General features: G+C 36.0%; 1 pseudogene; it reads right to left on the bottom strand.

The window, feature by feature from the left end:
• Positions 1 to 2,571, bottom strand: part of LOC130455948 (NADH dehydrogenase [ubiquinone] iron-sulfur protein 8, mitochondrial-like) — an 81,002-nt pseudogene extending 78,431 nt beyond the window's left edge.
• Positions 2,572 to 19,499: the final 16,928 nt, after the last annotated feature.

The raw sequence follows: 19,499 nt of genomic DNA, 5'->3' as shown, positions 1-19,499 counted from the left end.
GTTTTTAGTGATTATGGTTGGAAGGACCAGATTAGAGTTATTATTAGATTGCTATACATTAACACATCATTATACTCTTCATAGACTGCTACAGGTTATTAAAAAAAAGGTAAAACTAAATTTTAATTAGTTTTAACTTGAATACATGGAAAATCTCTCTTATTGGCAGTGAGAACTCTGGACCAGGTCACTAGAGAAGGTTGAGATTTGGGGGAGTAAAATACAGCAAGTTGGTAAAGGGGAAGGAAAAATGAACATGTTTTAATGGAGAACAAGAAGTCTCGCAGAAGCTAGAAATATGTGGGGAATATGACTGGCCAACATTTGACTTGATTTCTGCTGACATCATAGAGGCTGTTAAGAGCAGATTCCCTAGTTAAGACTGCTACCTCTTTAACTGAGCTGAGATTTTTTCACCTTGCTCCCAAAGAATTCTCAGAGTAGTTTATATTATTTCACCCACTTAATTCAGTATAACTTTTTTGCGTAAATAAATTGGTCTTACTTTATTATTTTTATGATTATTTTATCTAAGGTATTTGGTGGGAGGGAGATAAGAAATATTAGGGTTAGGGTTAACTTTAGAGTAATGAGGGAAAGGGACTTCTTATTATAATCCTTTAAAAGAAAACAGCATATCAGTAATACACATATATTTGAGGGGCAAGAGAAATATAATTCTGGCCTGATGCACTTTGAGAAAAATGGCAAGTGAAGAGTGAACATATAGTCAATGACCTCCCCTTGCTTCCCACAAAGGAAATATCATAGTCTTCCTTGGAGATAGAGTATGTGATCCCAGATCAGATGTCCATCCTTGCAAATATATATTAGATGACTATCCATTCACATTCAACTGTCATCCCCAAAGGTATCATCAAATAACTCTCTTCTCTTTTACCTCTATACTTCTAAGGGGGAAAAATGCTACATAAGCTTCTTTCGCTTCATGATATACCAACTCAATTTTTACTTCATTCTATCACCCAAATTAAACTGTTCTCTATGCAATCACCCATTCTTTCTTTTAAATGTTAATTTTATTTCTCCCCAATTACAAGCAAAAACATTTTCCTTCAATTACATGTAAAAAGTTTCCAACATTCTAAAAAATGTTTATTTATAAATTTTATTTTCCAAACCGCATGTAATAAAAATTTTCAACATAAATTTTCTGAAATCTAAGTACTAAATTGTTTCCCTCTCTCTTCCCTGCTCTGATGGTAAGCAATTTGATCTTGATTATAAATATATTATCATGAAAAACAAACCTAATATTGATCATTGTTGGAAGAGCATAATCATCTAAAACCAAAATCTCAAAATTAAAAACAAGCAAACAAAGTAAAGTGAAAAGTAGTATTCTTTTATCTGCATTCTAATTCCAACAGCATGGCTTCTGGAGGTGGATAACATTTTTTTTCTTTTTTTAATCTTTAAATCTATTTATTTATTTATTTTAGAACATTTTTCCATGGTTATGTGATTCATGTTCTTTCCCTCCCTTCTTCCTTCCCTCCTCACTTAGCCAATGAGCAATTCCAGTGGGTTTTACATGTGTCACTGATCAAGACTTACTTCCATATTATTAATATTTGCAATAGAGTGATTATTTAGAGTCTACATTCCCAGTCACATCCCCATCAAACCATATGATCAAGCAAATGTTTTTCTTCTGTGTTTCTACTCCCACATCCCCCTCTGGATATGGACAGTGTTCTTTCTCACAAGTTCCTGAACTTCTGACAAAGAATGCCATCTGCCTCCAGAGGAAGAACTTATATGAAAGCATATAATTTTTCATTTATTTATTTGGATATATGTTTGTGGGTTGTGGTTTTATAACATTAGTCACTTACAAAAATGAACAACATGGAAATATGTTTTGCATGACAATACATGCATTACACAGATAGAATTGCTTCCCAGTTCTGAGAAGGAGACAATTTGGGTCATATAACTTCAGAAACTTATGTGGAAATTTGTTACTTTATATAATTTTTTAAAAAATTAATTCAACTAAAAAAAAGAAGGAACTGCTTAAAATAAGTCCTTTTTCCATCAAAAAAAAACTTATTTTTTCTTGTTTACACTTGGTTTATTCTTTGAATTAATTGAATAACTTAATGCAGAGTCCAGGTAAGCTTCAATAATACATAAATGAGGAAACTGATTTCAGGAAAAAGAAGGTTTTCTTTTTATGCCCAGAGGAAACATAGTGGCACTCAAACCTAAAGTTTAGGTTTTTTGACTCTCATTGAACATTCTACATAGTATATTATTAGGTTAGGCCACACAGCAAAAATATTTCCTGGGTCAGGAAAAGATGGATAATTAGATGTTGATGTTGATGTTGATGTTGATGACATTGATGATGATATATTTGATGGTGTTGTTGATGATGTTGATGATGATATTGTTGGTGATGATGATGATTACTCTGATGATGTTGATGACATTGAAGATGTTGATAATGATGATGTGGATGTTCATGTTGATGATGATGTTAACGTTGATGATGTCATTGTTGATGGTTTTGATGATGATAATGATGGAGTTGGTGGTTTTCATTCCATTTGAACCTTCTGACCCTTATCAGAGTAATGATAAAAATTTTCTTTCAGATTTTCTCTAACCTTTTTCACCCTTCCATTATATTGATCTTCTCCCCCTCCCCATGAGTTTCTTTATGAAATATAAAATTACTTCATTTTATTTCTTTCCCTATTTTTCTTAGTATTATCCTCTTTTTAAACCCTAGTTTATATATATATGTGTGTGTATTAAAATATATATAAACATATATATTGGCATTTCATCCTATACAGTTTGTTACAGTTCCTTCTAAGTATAATTCTTCTAGCTACCCTGATAATAATAACAATTTTTAAGAATTACCAATATCATCCTCTCTTTTCTTATAGGAATATAAATCATTTGAACTTAATGGGTTTCTTAATTTTTTTCCCTTTCTTAATTACCTTTTGGTGATTCTGTTGAATTTTATGTGTGGGCATAAAAATTTCTGTTTTTTGAAAAGTCCGGTCTTTTCTTTAGGAATGCTTGGAAGTCTTCTATTTTATTAAATGACCATACTTTCCCTTGCAAGAATATAGTCAATTTTGTTGGTTAGTTGATTTTAGTTGTAGACCCAGTTCCCTGGCTTTCCAGAATATCTTATTCCATGCCTTCAGGTCCTTCAGTGTATTATCCTAACTGTGGTTCCATGATATCTGAATGGTTTCTTCTTAGCAGCTTTAAGTATATTTTCCTTGGTCTGGTAGTTCATGAATTTGGCTATAACATTCCTGGGCATTGTCAATTGGGGATTAAATGCAGGAGGTGATCTATGGATTCCTTCAATCTCCACTTTTCCCTCTTGTTCAAGAATGTCAGAGCAGTTTTCTTGGATAATTTTCTGTAGAACGGTGTGCAGGGTTTTTCTTTTGTCATGATTTTCTGGTAGTCCAGTAATTCTTAAATTGTCTCTTCCAGATCTATTTTCCATGTCTGTAGTTTTAACAAAAAGGTGTTTCATATTTTCCCCAATTTTTTAATTCTTTTGATTTTTTATGTAGACTCCTGCTGCCTTTGTTTCTAGTTGTTGTATTCTAATTTTTAAAGATTAAATTTCATGCCTGGCTTTTTGGTCATCCTTCTCCTTCTGGCCTCTTTTTCTTTGTAGGTCATCTTTGTTTGCATCATTTTCAAGCTGTTCAATTCTATATTTTAGGACACTATTTTCTCATTTTAATTCATCCACCTCTGTTTCCAGATAACTCATTTTGCTTTTCAAGTTCTTTTCCTAATTGTCTTCAGCCTTTCTTAATTTTTTTTGAGTTTTGTTTTGAGTTCTTCCAAAGCGGTGTCCAATTTGCTGGAGTTTATGCATTTTTGCTTGGTGTTCCTTGGTCTCCCTCTTTTCCATTTGTTCTTTGTTCATTACCTGGATAGAAACTTTTGATCATACTTTTTTTTCCTTTTCTTTTTTTTCCTTCTTTCCCCTTTGTCATTGGCTGTAATCAGGCTCCTCTGATTATTTGCAGGATCTGTGGGTTTGGGCTATTCTATCCTGAAGGGGCTTCTTCTCTGCTCTGCTGATTGACTAGATTAGGTTGATGGACTATTAATGAGCCCTGAGGACAGATGTTCCCCAGGTAGTAGCAGAAGCTAAATGTGTAGGTGAATGTATGAATGCTGAAAGGAACTGTGTTTCTCACCCTGTTCTATGATCCTCTAATTTGCATGTGGTGTCATCCTTTATGTCTAAATACCCATTTTGACCTTATCTTGATATAGAGCTGTGTTGGCAACCTGTGGAAACACCTGCTGAAGGGGATTGCTCTCCTTCCCCTCTCCACTGTGCCTGAGGACATTTTTCCCATAACCCAGCCCTCTGCCCAGGAGTCCAATAGGAACCTTTCCTCCCTACCTGTTTGGGGTAAAGGAGTGGCTCAAATGCACATGAGGATTATGTTTTGGGCAATTGGTCTCTAAAAGTTTTGCCATCACTGGTTTAGAGTGTGAGATATATAGAATGGTCTATATCTGGTTTCTGCCACACTCTTTTTGTTTTCCCAGCAGTTTTTATCAAATAATGAGTTCTTATCATAAAATCTAGGATAGTTTGGTTTACCAAACAATAGATTGTTATGGTCATTTAACCTATTTAGCATGTATCTAATCTATTCCTTTGATCCACCATTCTATTTCTTAACCAGAAGAAGCTTCTTTTGAAAATTATGCCTTTATAAAACATTTTGAATTGGATTTACTGCTATACCCCTTTCCTTCACATTTTTATTAATTCTCTTGATATTCATGATTTTCTGTTCTTCTTGGTGAATTTTGTTACTTTTTCTAGTCCTATAAAAATCATTTTTGGTAGTTTGATTGCCATGGCAAAGATTGAGTAAATTAAATTGGATAAAATTGATATTTTATTGTGTAATCTTGGCCTATCCATGAGCAATTAATATTTTTCAAATTATTTAAAACTGACTTTATTTGTGTGAAGTGTTTTGTAATTGTGTTCATAGAATTCCTGGGTTTGTTATGACAAGTAGATTCCCAAATATGTTACACTGTCTAGAGTTATTTTAAATGGAATTTCTCCTTCTATTTTGTTGCTGGACTTTGTTGGTAATATATAGAAATGATGATGATTCATGTGGGTTTATTTTGTATCCTGTAACTTTGGTACAATTAAGATTTTTTATCTGATTGTCTAAATATACCATCATATCATCTACAAAGAGTGATAGTTTAGTTTCCTCTTTGCCTATGTTAATTTCCTTTATTTCTTCTCTCATTCATAAAGCTAGCATTTCTGGCACAGTATTAAATTGTAGTGGTGATAAAAAGCATACTTGTTTCACCCAAGATGTTAATGAGAAAAGGATTCTAGCTTATCTTCATTGCAGATGATAATTGTTGATTATTTTAGATATATATTACTCATATTAATGAAAGGCCCATTTATTTTTGTGCTTTCTACTATTTTTAATATGAACGGATAGTGCATTTTGTCAAAGACTTTTAATGCATTTGTTGAGATAATCATGTGATTTCTGTTAGTTTATTTTTTATTGATATGGTCATTTATGCTTACAGTTTTCCCAATAATAAACCAACCCTGCCTTACTGATATAAATCCCACCTACATATAGTGAATGATCCTTTCAATATATTGCTATAGTCTGCTTGCTAGTATTTAATTAAAAAATTTTTACATCTATGTTCATTAGGAAATTGTTCTGTAACTTTCTTTTTCTGTTTTTGCTTTTCCTGGCTTAGGTATCAGCACTATCCTTCTGCCATGAAAGAATTTTGGTTGTATTTCATCTTTGCCTATTTTTAAAATAATTTATATAATATTAGGATTAATTGTTCTTTAAATGTATAATAGAATTCACTTGTGAATCCATCTGGCACCTGGAGTTTTTTCTTAAGGGGTTTTATCATGGTTTATTTAATTTATTTCCCTGCCATGGAATAATTTAACTATTCTATTAAATCATTTGTTAATCTGTGAAATTTACATTATGTAAATATTCATCAATTTCACCTAAATTGTCAGATTTATTGCCATATGATTGGGTGAAATACTTCCTAATGATTGTTTTAATTTCCTCTTCATTGGTGCTGAATTCACCATTTTCATTTTTGATACTGGTAATTTGATCTTCTTTACTTTTTAAATTGAATTATCTAGTGCTCTATCTGTTTTTATTTTTCTTAGTATTATTTATTAGTTTAATGGTTCTCTTACTTTCAATTTTATTAATTTCTCCTTTGATTTTCAGGATTTCCAATTTTGTCTTTAATTGGAGAATTTTATTTTGTTCTTTTTCTAAGTGTTTCTAGTTATATATCCAATTCATTGTTCTAATTTTTCCCTATTTTATTGATGTAAGCATTTTGAGATATAAATTTCTTCCAAAGTAACACTTTAGAAATATTCCATTAATTTGGATATGTTATCTCCTTGTTGCCATTTTTCTTTATGAAATTATTAATTAGATAATTTGTTCTCTGCCCCCCTTTTGAATTATATTATTCAGTTTTCAATTAATTTTTAGTTGTACTTTCTATGAACCATTATTGATTATAATTTTTATTTCACTCTGATCTAAGAAGGATGAATTTAATATTTTTCCTTTTCTGCGTTTGTTGGGAAATTTTTCATGTCTGATAAAAAAAAATGTATATTCTTTCCTATTCCCATTCAATTTTCTTCAGAGACCTATTAAATCTAAATTGTCTAAGATTTCATTCACCTCTTTAACTTATCTTTTTAGTTTTAGGTTTTTTTATTAGATTTGATGGTTGGCTAGTTGGCCTCCCTGGTGCAGGTTGGAACAGCACCTCTCTTTTGCTGAGGCTGATAGTCAGACCAAACAGTTTTGTTGCAGTGGAGAACCTGTCCACAATGGTTTGGAGATGATTTTCTGGGTGGGCCATGAGAGCACAGTCATCTGCGAAGAGAGCTTCCAGGATGAGTCTCTCTGTTGTCTGTGTTTTTGCAGTCAGGCAGCAAAGGTCAAATAGTGAGCCATCCAGTCGTTATTTGAAGTAGATGCCCAGGTCTAGATCCATTACAGCATGTCGTAATACTTAGGTGAAGGATAGGTTGAATAGTACCCGTGCGAGGACAAAGCCTTCTTTCACGCCATTGGAGATGTTGAAGCGATAGGAAGTCTCTCCACCAGATAGGACTTCCCCTGTCATGTCCACATGAAAGAGCTGGATCAGTTTGACGAATTTTGCTGGGCAACCGAGCTTGCTGAGGATCACCCACAATGCGTCCCTGTTCACTGTGTCGAACGCCTTTGTCAGGTCTTTGAAGACAATGTAGAGACTCAGGTTCTGCTCAAGGCATTTTTCCTGCATTTGCCTCACTGTGAAGACCATGTCAATGGTGCTGCGATCTGGTCAGAAGCCACATTGTGATTCAGGCAGGTTCTGCTCTGAAACAGATGACAGGAGTCTGTTGAGTATAACACGGATGAGGATCTTTCCAGCAGTGGAGAGTAGTGAGATGCCTCTGTAGTTGTCACAGGCTACTTGTGCGCCTTTGTTCCTGTATAGGGCTATGATGGAGGCATCTCTGAGTTCTGGGGGCATGTCTTCTTCTTCCCATATGTTGGTCATATGGATAGGTAGGGCGAATAGTATATTATGTTAAAATCAATTTACTTAGAAGTCTGTGGAATATTCTACTTATATAAACAAGAGTTGTCTTTATAAGGCACAGGTATTGGATCAATATGTATTTAGGAATAAAAAAGCAAACAAAATTTAGAGAAAAGAACACTAAAATGGGGCTGGAGTGGTCAAAATGGTCTAATTTCCAAGAATGCATTTGAATTAACTTTAAATGGAGCTAAAGATTCCAATAAATATGGACCAAGTGATAGCTTGTGAAAATACATAGAGGAGAGAGAAGGAATATCATAGATCAGGGAGAGTTTCCTCTTTAGAGTAGAATGAATGAGGTGAAGAAGGTAAAATTAATCTGAATATATTGGTTGGGGATAAACTGTTAAGGTTCTGTAAGTACTAAACAAAAGAATTCATGTTTTAACTTACATACAATAGGAGCTTCTGAAGTTTCCAAAAAAGTTGATTAAATAGTCATTTCTCTTTTGTTAATGGCCCTTTAAAAGTTGTACAGGGTATGGATTGAAAAGACAAGTTAAGGAGAAAAGATAGGGGGTCTAAAGAAAAAGGCAAAGCAAGAATGGATGAGACCCTGGACTAGGTTGGTAGCCTTTTGATGCTTTTAAAAACAAGGGAAGGAATTCAAGAAATGTTGCAGTGATAGAAGCCACAAGATCAGTCAATTGATTGATATATGGGGAACCAGAAAGAGTTAAAAAGTTGAAACAGAAGATAATTATTCAACTGTAAAGGTAATTTTTATGAAAAAAGATTCTTCCTTTTACCCCTTTTCATACAACTACCCATTTTGTTTAATATACTGTTATGGAGAGAAAATGTGGTAGAAGAGATAAATGTATAAAAGAAAATAAAAGGTAATTTAGAGTAGAGAAATTGCAGGATGGAAAATTTTCTTTTTTTCTCCCTCCCTCCTTTCCTTGATCCCTCCTTTCCTTCCTCCCCCCTTTTCTTCCTTTATTCTTTCCTTCCTTCCTTCCTTCCTTCTTTCCTTCCTTCCTTCCTTACTTCCCTCCTTCCCTCTCCTTCCTTCCTTCCTTCTTTCCTTCCCTCCTTCCCTCTCCTTCCTTCCTTCCTTCCTTCCTTCCTTCCTTCCTTCCTTCCTTCCTTCCTTCCTTCCTTCCTTCCTTCCTTCCTTCCTTTCTTTCTTCCTTTCTTCCTTCCTTTCTTTCTTTCTTTCTTTCTTTCTTCCTTTCTTCCTTTCTTTCTTTCTTTCTTTCTTTCTTTCTTTCTTTCTTTCTTTCTTTCTTTCTTTCTTTCTTTCTTTCTTTCTTTCTTTCTTTCTTTCTTTCTTTCTTTCTTTCTTTCTTTCTTTCTTTCTTTCTTTCTTTCTTTCTTTCTTTCTTTCTTTCTTTCTTTCTTTCTTTCTTTCTTTCTTTCTTTCTTTCTTTCTTTCTTCCTTTCTTTCTTTCTTCCTTTCTTTCTTTCTTTCTTCTAAGGCTGAAGAGCCATGAGCATACCAAAAACTATTCTTGTGGTGGATATTGCTTGTCCCTAAAGGAAAGTTTGATGGGTCAATGCTATCATACCAACATCTGTCAAAATGACTCCAAAAACCTTTTACTAAAGTGTGAAAAACCTGCAATCTGCCTTGGAAGATGCCTGGAGATGCTAATTATACATCTTTCTTGCCTGTCCTTTGAAAAGGATTTAAACAACAGTTGGTCAGCCTACTTCTAGATCTGGGATGAACTTGAAAATGATCAAACTGAATTTTCTTTCAACTTTTATAGATATGACTTTTCACTAATTCTTCTAATTATTTACATTAATTTTCTTCTAATTTTTGCCATTATTCATCTTGAAAAAATGAATGTGTTTTATAACTAATTAAATCTGATTAGCAAAATAGGTAAAGAAAACAAATAGAAATATATTGAACAAAAGAGAATTACAAATTTAGGATGGATATCAACTTTAGAAATCTTCTTGTTTTATACAGGAGGAAACAGCCAGAGAGATAAAATGGCTTGACCATTTTAACACAAAGCTAAATTTTGAACCTAGTTCTCTTGGCTCCAATGTTGGTGTATTCTGCCATTATACTTGGGGATTTGTACCAGGGCTTCCATTCATTCTGTACCAACCAGTACCATATCATCCAACTATTACTGGACACCTTTTAACCCTTGGGAATGTTGCATGGTGGGAGTAGGGAAGAGAATGGTAAGGAGACATTGGAAGACAAATAAGGTGAGGTGTTTCCCATTATGAAACTCTTGTGTTTGGGCTTGCTCTGAGTTCCTCCCACATTCAAGAGGTTTGTATTGGCTGCAGTCAGATGAATCTGCTCTTGTCAGGCTCTATGTCTAGCCATAGACAGCTATCATAAACACCTACAGCTCAGTAATGCTTGCAGCAGTGGTGCCCCATTTCCTTTCTCCCCCCATAGATGCTCTGGCTGTTGTCTGCTCAGCCACTATCTCTTTTCCTCCCCTTTCCTCATCCAGGGATATGTAACCCGACAGACAGGCTGCTCCTCAAAGACAGATTTAAAGGACGGTAAGAAAGATGATGTTCTAGAGTACATTCTGGGGAGAGAGAAAAGTGCCTCAAGAAACACTTAAAAATATTTCTTTTTATAAATGCCTATATTTTTAAATGCCAGAAAACTTTGCCCAAGGCTCAAACCTCTAGCAAATAACACATGGCAACAATTTTCAAACGTTGTCTACAGTGTGTATGTACACACATGCATACATACACAAAAGCACCCCCTACACACACACACACACACACACACACACACACACACACACACACACACATTTTTTTCTTTGTCTACAATACTGTCAAATACTTGGAAGGTTTAGAAGAAAGGGTGGGTAACACATTCTAAGTGCATCAGAAAGTATAAGAAATAAGGACTCACTGAATTTCCTTGAAAATTAAAATAACTGAAACATAGTTGTGGGAGTTGAAGGGTCTTAGAAATATGTGAGCTCCCCACTTTTACAGATGAGGAAACTGAGAACCAAAAAAGCATAAAGATAAGTCCAAAATTACACAAGAAATGAGCAGCAGGTTCAAGATGGGAACTCAAGTGATCTGATTTAAAGACTCATCTCTCATTTATTAATTGTATGACCCTATGTAGATCACAACCTTTTCAGGAATCAATTTCTCAATTTGTAAAATGGATTTTGGCTCAATAGTTTCTGAAGTCTCTTTTCAGATATAATTCTATGGTTGTCTGATCTTGTAATCCATTGCATTTTTAGGCCTAAGAAAAAGTGACTGTGTATTTTGAATAAAACTATTGAAATCTTCTAAGACACACTTCTGGAGACATTCTTTTGTTCAGAGTTTTGAACTCTCAGTAGGAAACAAATCACTTCTGTATGTTCATTCAGGATAGTCTAATCTTCTATAGAGGGTATAAAAGTCCAGAGAACTCTTACCCGATTGTGGCTTTGCTTTAAGAATCCAAAATGATGTTTTCCATAGATTGTTTAAGTGCTTAAGCAGTTTTGGGGGAACCTCCTTGACTGAAGGATTATATACCTCAGGATATACCTTGACTGAGAAAAAGACTACTACTTGGGAAGTCAGGAATCCCAAAACTCAGGCAACTACACCACCACAAAGTCCTGATGGAGATATTTTTTGAAGGATTCCAACTCAGATGCTGGTTGGACTAACCTACCTCTCAGAATCAAGATCCCTTCAAACTGGGGGATTTGTGTTCCTATCAATAAGAATTCTGGTCCATTATATACTCCAGGAAAGGATATTTGTTTATGTGTATAGCACAGATTAATATTATTGAGTGATTCCTACCCTACTGAATTATTATTGCTTTGTGAGTAAGGCCCATTTTGTTATTTTTGCATCCTCGACTTCTATAGCAATGCTGGGCATAATGTATGTACTTTATAATGTTCATTGGTTTTACTTCATTTTCCAAATTCCTACCGCATAGGGTAGACTACTAAGTTTGCCCCAAACAATACCATTTTCACAAGTTACTCAAATATCCTTGACATTTCTTTCTCCTCATTCTTTTCTGTCTCTGTTTTTATACTACCCACATTGAATTAATTAATCATCCTCTAAATCTCACTGCATCCTCAGAACTAATGGTTTTCAGTCTGATGGACCTAAATTTGATATTTTAGTACTTATATAACTATATTTCTATGTAATTTTTTTTCTTTTCTTTTTTCTTTCCTTCATTTAAGGGCATTATTCTGAATATGACTCCATGACAAAAGAACACGAAACTCTGGAATTTGTTGAACCCTCACTAGGTACCACTTGGTGGAACCTTCATTTGGAGAAAACGAAATGGACCTTGTAGTCTGACTCTGAAACCTTCAAACAATTCTTTAGTGATTTAGTACAAGAAACATATTTCCATTCTGAAAGAAGAATGAGTTGGCAATTTGTGCTTATTTGTTTGAATGAAGTATGTTAGGGATAATCATTATTGCTACCTTTTTCATTGCAGTTTCCAAATCTGAACATAGTCCAGTAATTCTAGAATACCTTACGAGTGAACAAGTTGAGAAGTATTACAAAAACTCATGTCTAAGGCTTAGTTTGGTAAAATAATTATGGAATTATAATTTGAGTCTTGTTCACCCACTTACCATCTGCTGCCCTGAGGCTGCATTCTAAGCAGTTGAGTTGAAAGATGAAAAATATGAACCCTTCCTAGAAGAATCATATTGACTAGAAACAGCATGGGCTGTTATGCCATGGTCTTCAAGGCCAAATCTATATTCATGACTCGGTAGTTCTCCCTGCGAGCCTTCCTAATTGAGGGGACATAGGTGAGGACAAACCTCTCCAGAATAAAGGATCTTTTCTCTCCTACTTCTCCCCCCATCCAGAGCATTCCCATTGGAGGTTCTATTTGGAGCCAGCTCGACATAAATTAAAACATCTGAATAGGGACATCTGCAGATAGAACCTTGTTCAGTGACTGTGTCAGCAGATGAGTGGGAGAGTTGGGGTTATAACAAACGTAGTCAGTATTGCAAGAAAGACTTGTGTAGGCACATCCTTTATTGGATTTGAGAGGACAGAAAATTGGAAAGTATTTCAACACGGGTTGCAAAGAAAATGTTAGACTACACATGTAACACCCAGCAGGTATTTTTATTGTAAAACCGAGGAGTCATGGAAAGAAGGCAATAATTGGCAGTTTGTAAAGTAAGCCAGCAGATTGAAAGTCACATACAATGCTTTTTTCTAGCTTTTCTTTTTCTTTTCTCTTTTGAGGGAGGAGGAAACTTTATGAGCATTACAAAAAAAGCGATCACACAAAATTCACAGTGTCTGAGTGGGCAGGAACCTGATCAGCCAAGTAGTTCCACCATGTACTAAAAAAGAAATCCCTTCAACAACATGCTTTACAGGTGTACAGCCTTTGCTTGAAGACAGTCAACATTCCCACTGTTTCCTAAGGCCACTTGTTCTACTCTGCAATGACTATTTTGAGGGGTTTCTGTTTTACAGTGAGGCTAAATTGGTTCCCTGAAACTTGCACATTCACTCTTGGCTCTGCATATTTGGACAAGAATAAGTAAATCTAACCACTATTCTATATGGCAGTCCATCAAATGCATGAAGACAACTCTTAGTCCAAATAATTTTAACAGGGTAACATCCTATTCCTTCAACCAGTTCTCACCATGCCATGAACCTGAGTTGGTCACCATACTGGTTAATATTCCCATCATTTCATTTTTTTCTTTGTTGAATGCTTTTTTGATGTCTTCCATTTCTTCACTAAAAATGCCATTCTTATGTTTAAGATTGTTTTTAATTCCTCCCTCCTTACTCCTATCTTTGTCATAGCTAAATTTAGAGCTGAAAAAGAGATCAAGGGAGGATTATAGGAAGGAATTGCTTTTATAAAATTGACAGATCTATTATAGGTATAGAAATTCCATATTGGAGAGAAAAGTTCCCCAAGAAAGAGATGTTTAAAACTTGATCAAACTTTGGTTAAGCATGATACCTCTTACTATCAATAAACGTGACCACTCAGTTTGTTCCTCAAGGTTCTTGAGCCACTCATTAATACTGACAACTAAAGAGAACTGCCAACAATAAAAGTAATCGAGATGGGGAAAATAATCATTGTCTTGTCAAATTAGAGAAGGTTCCTCCTATTAGAGAGATGATGAACTCAAGATGCAGAATGATTTTTTAAACAAGACAAGTATATTTATTATAACATTATATTTTTCCTATTACAGAGAAGTGAGAAAAAAATAAAAACATTAATTGGGAAAATAAACTCAATTTTAAAATTGGGACTTTTGGAAGGCATGACAGGAAAGGAGAAGATAAGTGAACAAATACAGTAAAATTAAAATATTTCAGTTCTTTGGAGTGGCTGGAGAAAGGGGATATTCTAGTTATTTGATTTTTTAGCATGAACTGTAGATATATTTTATGCACCAAGTTATTATATCCTTTTGTTTATTTAGAATATTTCCATGGTTACATGATTCATGATCTTCTATCCCCCACTTTTTCTTCCCCACTCTGAAATCTGACAAACAGTTCCATTGAGTTATACATGTATCATTGTTCAGAACCTCTTTCTGTGTTATTCATATCTGCAGTAGAGTAACCTTTTAACATCAAATCCCTAATTATATCCCTATTGCACTACATGATTGATCACATATTTTTATAATGTGTTTCCATTTCCACAGTTCTTTCTCTGGATGTGGACAGCATTCTCTCTAAGTTCCTCTGAATTTTCCTGTATCATTTCATTGCTGCTAGCAGAAAAGTCAGTTACATTCTTTTGTGCCATAATGTATCTGTTTCTCTGTAAAATGTTCTCCTAGTTTTGTTCCTTTCACTCTGCATCACTTCCTGGAGTTTGTTCCAGTTCACAAGGAATCACTCCAGTTCATCATTCCTTTCAGCACAATAGTATTCCATCACCAACATATTTGTTTGGTTGAACAACACAATTTGTTCAGCCATTCCCCAATTGAAGGGCATCCCCTCTTTTTCCAATTTTTTGGCCACCACAAAGAGTACAGCTATGAATATTCTTGTACAGGTCTTTTTCCTTATTATCTCTTTGGGGTATAAACTTAGCTATGGCATGGCTGAGTCAAAGGGCAGGCATTCTTTTAAAACCCTTTGAATATAGTTTCAAATTGCCTTCCGTAATGGCTGTATCATAACTGCCTCCATTTTAATGCATTTCTTTAATGATATCCAGGTATAAAATCTCATTAATTTATAAGCAAAGATAGGCATTCTAAAAATTGAATAGAAAATTCTGGAAATTGAACATGGTAGAGGAGATGCAGAAAGGCAGTAGATTAGGAAAAGACTTATTAAAATAATCAGGCTACAATAATTGCTTTTGGTTCTATTATTACCATTATTTAATCATCCTAATTGATACTAATATAATACTTTTATATTTTTAATGTTGAAGAACCATCTTCTTTGTCATGTCAAAGTTACTTGAGATATAAACAATCTCCCCTAGGACTTATAATGATCTTTACCTATCTAGAATTGGAAGGGGCATCATAGACTACATAGACCACATCATAGACTCCCTCATTTTATAGATCACAAAACTGAGACAAGGGTATTTTAAGTGACGGGTAATATCAGAATTTGATTGCAGGTTCTACACTCAGGATTTGAGTCCAATTTCAACATTATTTCCACTATATAAACCCATCCATGTCTGCTCACCTTATTCTAAATTAGTCCGTATTCAATTCATATCTCTCCTACAAGGGAGTCATCAATGAACCTATACCTAGAAATCTTTTTGCAATATATTCACGAAAAAGGATACATGGGCTATCTATTAATCTCAGTATGATTATCTGGCTGGCCTAGGATAGTCTGAGGTAATTAGGAAAGAGATAAATGTTTGAAAAATTGTAAAAAAAAATCAAGGAATGCTTAGTGGGAAATTTGTCAAAGACTAGTGAGTTTCAATTTGGGATTACAAATAACAATTAACAGTGGGTGAAATACAAATAATTTAATGACTTTTGTTTTACTAATGACACTGAGAAGTCTTGAATTAAGATGTCATGATGAGTGTATTCCTGATTCAATTAGCAGGTTGAAGTCATGGAAAGATTAAGGAGCTAGAAGCTTCTATGGTGGTGGCTAATGAGTTATTATTGTGAACTGAATCAAGTTAATCGAAAAGAAAGTAAACAGAGGAGGCTGAGGTAACAGAAGTCATGATGGCAGCCAAGAGCAGTTTTAGTGTGACTGAGAAGCAGAAGAAACTAGATGGCCAGGAGCAGAGGATCTTAGATCAGTGTATTGGAAGTCTGGAAGTTCCAAACAAAAGCTATGTCTAGGGAGTAATTATCAGTTCTTTTACTGAAGGAAGACAGAATTTTCTTAATGAATTTGCAAGGGGCATGGCTCTTGACTACTCACTTCGCTAACTGGTCTCTTGGAAATTATGAGTATTAATAAAACAGATTTAAACCACATGTAGCCATTTTAATGTCTAATTCTTATTGTCCAGACTTGATCCCCCAATTAATTTCTACTTTAACACTGGTGTTAACAAGGGATATGATGGAAACAGAAAGCCCAACAGGTAAATAGATATTCAAAAAAGCCTTCTACAAAGCATCATAGACTTCAAACTGGGACCACAGCAGTCATCTAGTTCAACCTCTTTTTATATATGAAGAAACTAAATCCAGAGAGATGACGTGATTATCCTAGGTCAAATGGACCTATGAATGCCAAATCAAGGTTATGAACCCATATCTTTTGCCTAAAAGTGGAGCACCATTTTCATGGCTTTTCTGAATCTTATCTAATCATGGAGAGAAAGTATTGTGTAGTAGATAGAGCCAGTATTGAATCAGGAAGACAACTTCTTTCTTTCTCTGTTGCATACCAAATCTATGACACTGGGTAGGTCACTTAAACTCTCAGTGCCTCGAGGCAACTCTCCAAGACTCTAATTGGAAGGGAAAATGCCATTGGCAGGGGCAGCTTCCTCACTGGAAATTCCTGTTACTAATAAAATTATAAGGCTAGTACACACAAAAAAAAGAACAATAAAAGGAGGGCACATATAATCTTAATCATACAGTATTCCTGATGGGTCCAAAAATTACTGAGTATCATTTTTAAATAGATTTTTGGGATAATAGAAATCTATAAATTATATACATGTTTCCTTATATTATCTATGATATTTCACAAATATACACTATATGTATATGAGTATATATACTATGGTATATATGTACATACACATATCATTTATATAAATTTTGTAAGGGGGAAAAATAAAAAGGTTTTGACTAAATTATGTAAGAGTATGGACACCAGGGATTTCATCAATTCCAAATGATTTTTTAGCCATTTATTTATAAAATAGAGGGAAAGCGTGAAAGTAGAGAAATGAGAAAGAGGGTAGTGGTAGTCTCTCAGTGACCGAGAATGACAATTGTCTTTGTGCATTATCATCTACTGATGTACCCTCATGTGGCTTTGGAGTCCAAAGGCTGAGGTGCAGAGTTTCTGGCACACCAGTTGTTAGGGGAGGTGCGGTTGTGGCCTGGTGTCGGCATTGCGCAGTGGCAAGATGTCGATGTCGCTCATCTTCAAAGGTGGCGGCGGCATGGTGAATGTGGGCTCGCCAGCTGCTTCTGACAGAGGCAGCGAGTTCTAGTTGCTTTGGTGTCATGCCAGCCCACTTCAAGTTTGACTTTAGCTGATCCTTGAATCTTTTCTTTGGTCGGCCTTGTTTCCTGAGTCCAGCTGACAGTTCACCATAGAATACTTCTCTTGGTATTCGCTGTGGGTCCATGTGGATGACGTGTCCAGACCATCGTAGCTGGGTTTTGAGGACCAGGACTTCGATGCTGGTGGAGTTGGCTCTGTCGAGGACTTCCTGGTTGGTGATTCGGTCCTGCCATTGGATCCTCATGATTGACCGGAGAGAGCGTTGGTGGAATTGCTCCAGCTATTTCATGTGCTTCCAGTACAGTGTCCATGTCTCACAACCGTACAGGAGCGAGCTGAGCACCACTGCGTTGTACACTTTGAGCTTCGTCACAGTGCTTACACCTCTGTGCTGGAGGACTTTGCAGCGCAGCCGCCCAAGTGCCTGGCTGGCCTTTTGGATCCTGGCATTGATCTCATGATCTAGGGACCCATCGTTGGCGATGGTGCTGCCCAGGTACTTGAAAGTGTTGATGTTAGAAAGCTGCGTGCCATCGATTGTAATGCACGGCTGGTTAGTTGGCCTCCCTGGTGCGGGTTGGAACAGCACCTCTGTTTTGCAGAGGCTGATCGTCAGGCCAAACAGTTTTGTTGCGGTGGAGAACCTGTCCACAATGGTTTGGAGATGATTTTCTGGGTGGGCCATGAGAGCACAGTCATCTGCAAAGAGAGCTTCCAGGATGAGTCTCTGTTGTCTTTGTTTGTGCAGTCAGGCGGCGAAGGTCAAATAGTGAGCCATCCAGTCGGTATTTGATGTAGACGCCCAGGTCTAGATCCATCACAGCATGTCATAATACTTGGGTGAAAAATAGGTTGAATAGTACCGGAGTGAGGACACAGCCTTGTTTCACGCCATTGGAAATGTTGAAGCGATAGGAAGTCTCTCCACCAGATAGGACTTCCCCTGTCATGTTGACATGAAAGAGTTGGATCAGTTTGACAAATTTTGCTGGGCAACCGAGCTTGCTGAGGATCACCCACAATGCATCCCTGTTCGCTGTGTCAAACACCTTTGTCAGGTCTATGAAGACAATGTAGAGACTCAGGTTCTGCTCAAGGCATTTTTCCTGCATTTGCCTCACCGTGAAGACCATGTCGATGGTGCTGCGATCTGGTTGGGAGCCACATTGTGATTCAGGCAGGTTCTGCTCTAAAACAGATGACAGGAGTCTGTTGAGTATAACACGGACAAGGATCTTTCCAGCAGTGGAGAATAGTGAGATGCCTCTTGTTATAATTAAAATGATTGAAGTTGTAAATGATAGTGAGTTAAAATGGTGGAAGATATGAGTTGTGATAGATATAAGAGAGGGTGAGTAAATTTGATCATAGAAAATATGTTTCACTACAGTGTCTTGGTTTTTAAATCAAATATGAGGTGGTCACCAGGGAATATATTCCCAAATTATGAATATGCCCAAGTCAACTGGGTTTTTTAGAGAATTTAATTAATACTACAATGAGGAATTAAAGAAAAAGAGAAGGAGAGAGAAAAGGAATTAATGAGAAAAGAATAGGTCGGCCCAGGGCAGGCCTGGCCAACCCAGGCCTAAGCCTTAAGAGAGAAACCAGTCAGTTATCACTCACCACAAGATTTGTCTTAAGCAAGCATGTCTGGGGAACAGAGTATCCCCAGAGGGAGTTCCAGCCAGAGTCAGCCTCCCAAGGGACTTCTTCTCAAGAGATCTTCAAAGGGCTTCCTCAAAAAGGATCTATCTCCAAGGATCCAAGGATCTCCAAGCCTCCAAGGATCTATCTCCAAGCATCTCCAAGCCTCTCCAACCCTCCAAGGATCCCTTGCTCAAGAGATTCCTTTTCTTATATAGGAGGTTTTTTCCTGTCACCTCCCCTAAGTTCTTCCATCTACCACTCACTGTGGATGTTTTCTAAAAGACAGCCCATCTGAATTCCTGCTAAGTTGACTAACCTCCTCAGTAAGTCTGAACCAGAGAAAATGCTGCTATGTCGACTAATCCCCTCAGTAAATCTGAACCAGAGAAAACACAGCTGAGTCAACTAATCTCATTAAGAGAAAACTTGCCCAACCCTTTTAGGTACCTAGCATCCCATTGTATCAATTCTAAAAAACAGTCATGGATCAAAGAACT

Source organism: Monodelphis domestica, chromosome 8 (assembly GCF_027887165.1).
Source record: "Monodelphis domestica isolate mMonDom1 chromosome 8, mMonDom1.pri, whole genome shotgun sequence".
Lineage (NCBI taxonomy): Eukaryota > Metazoa > Chordata > Mammalia > Didelphimorphia > Didelphidae > Monodelphis > Monodelphis domestica.
This window is presented reverse-complemented; position numbering and strand designations above follow the sequence as displayed.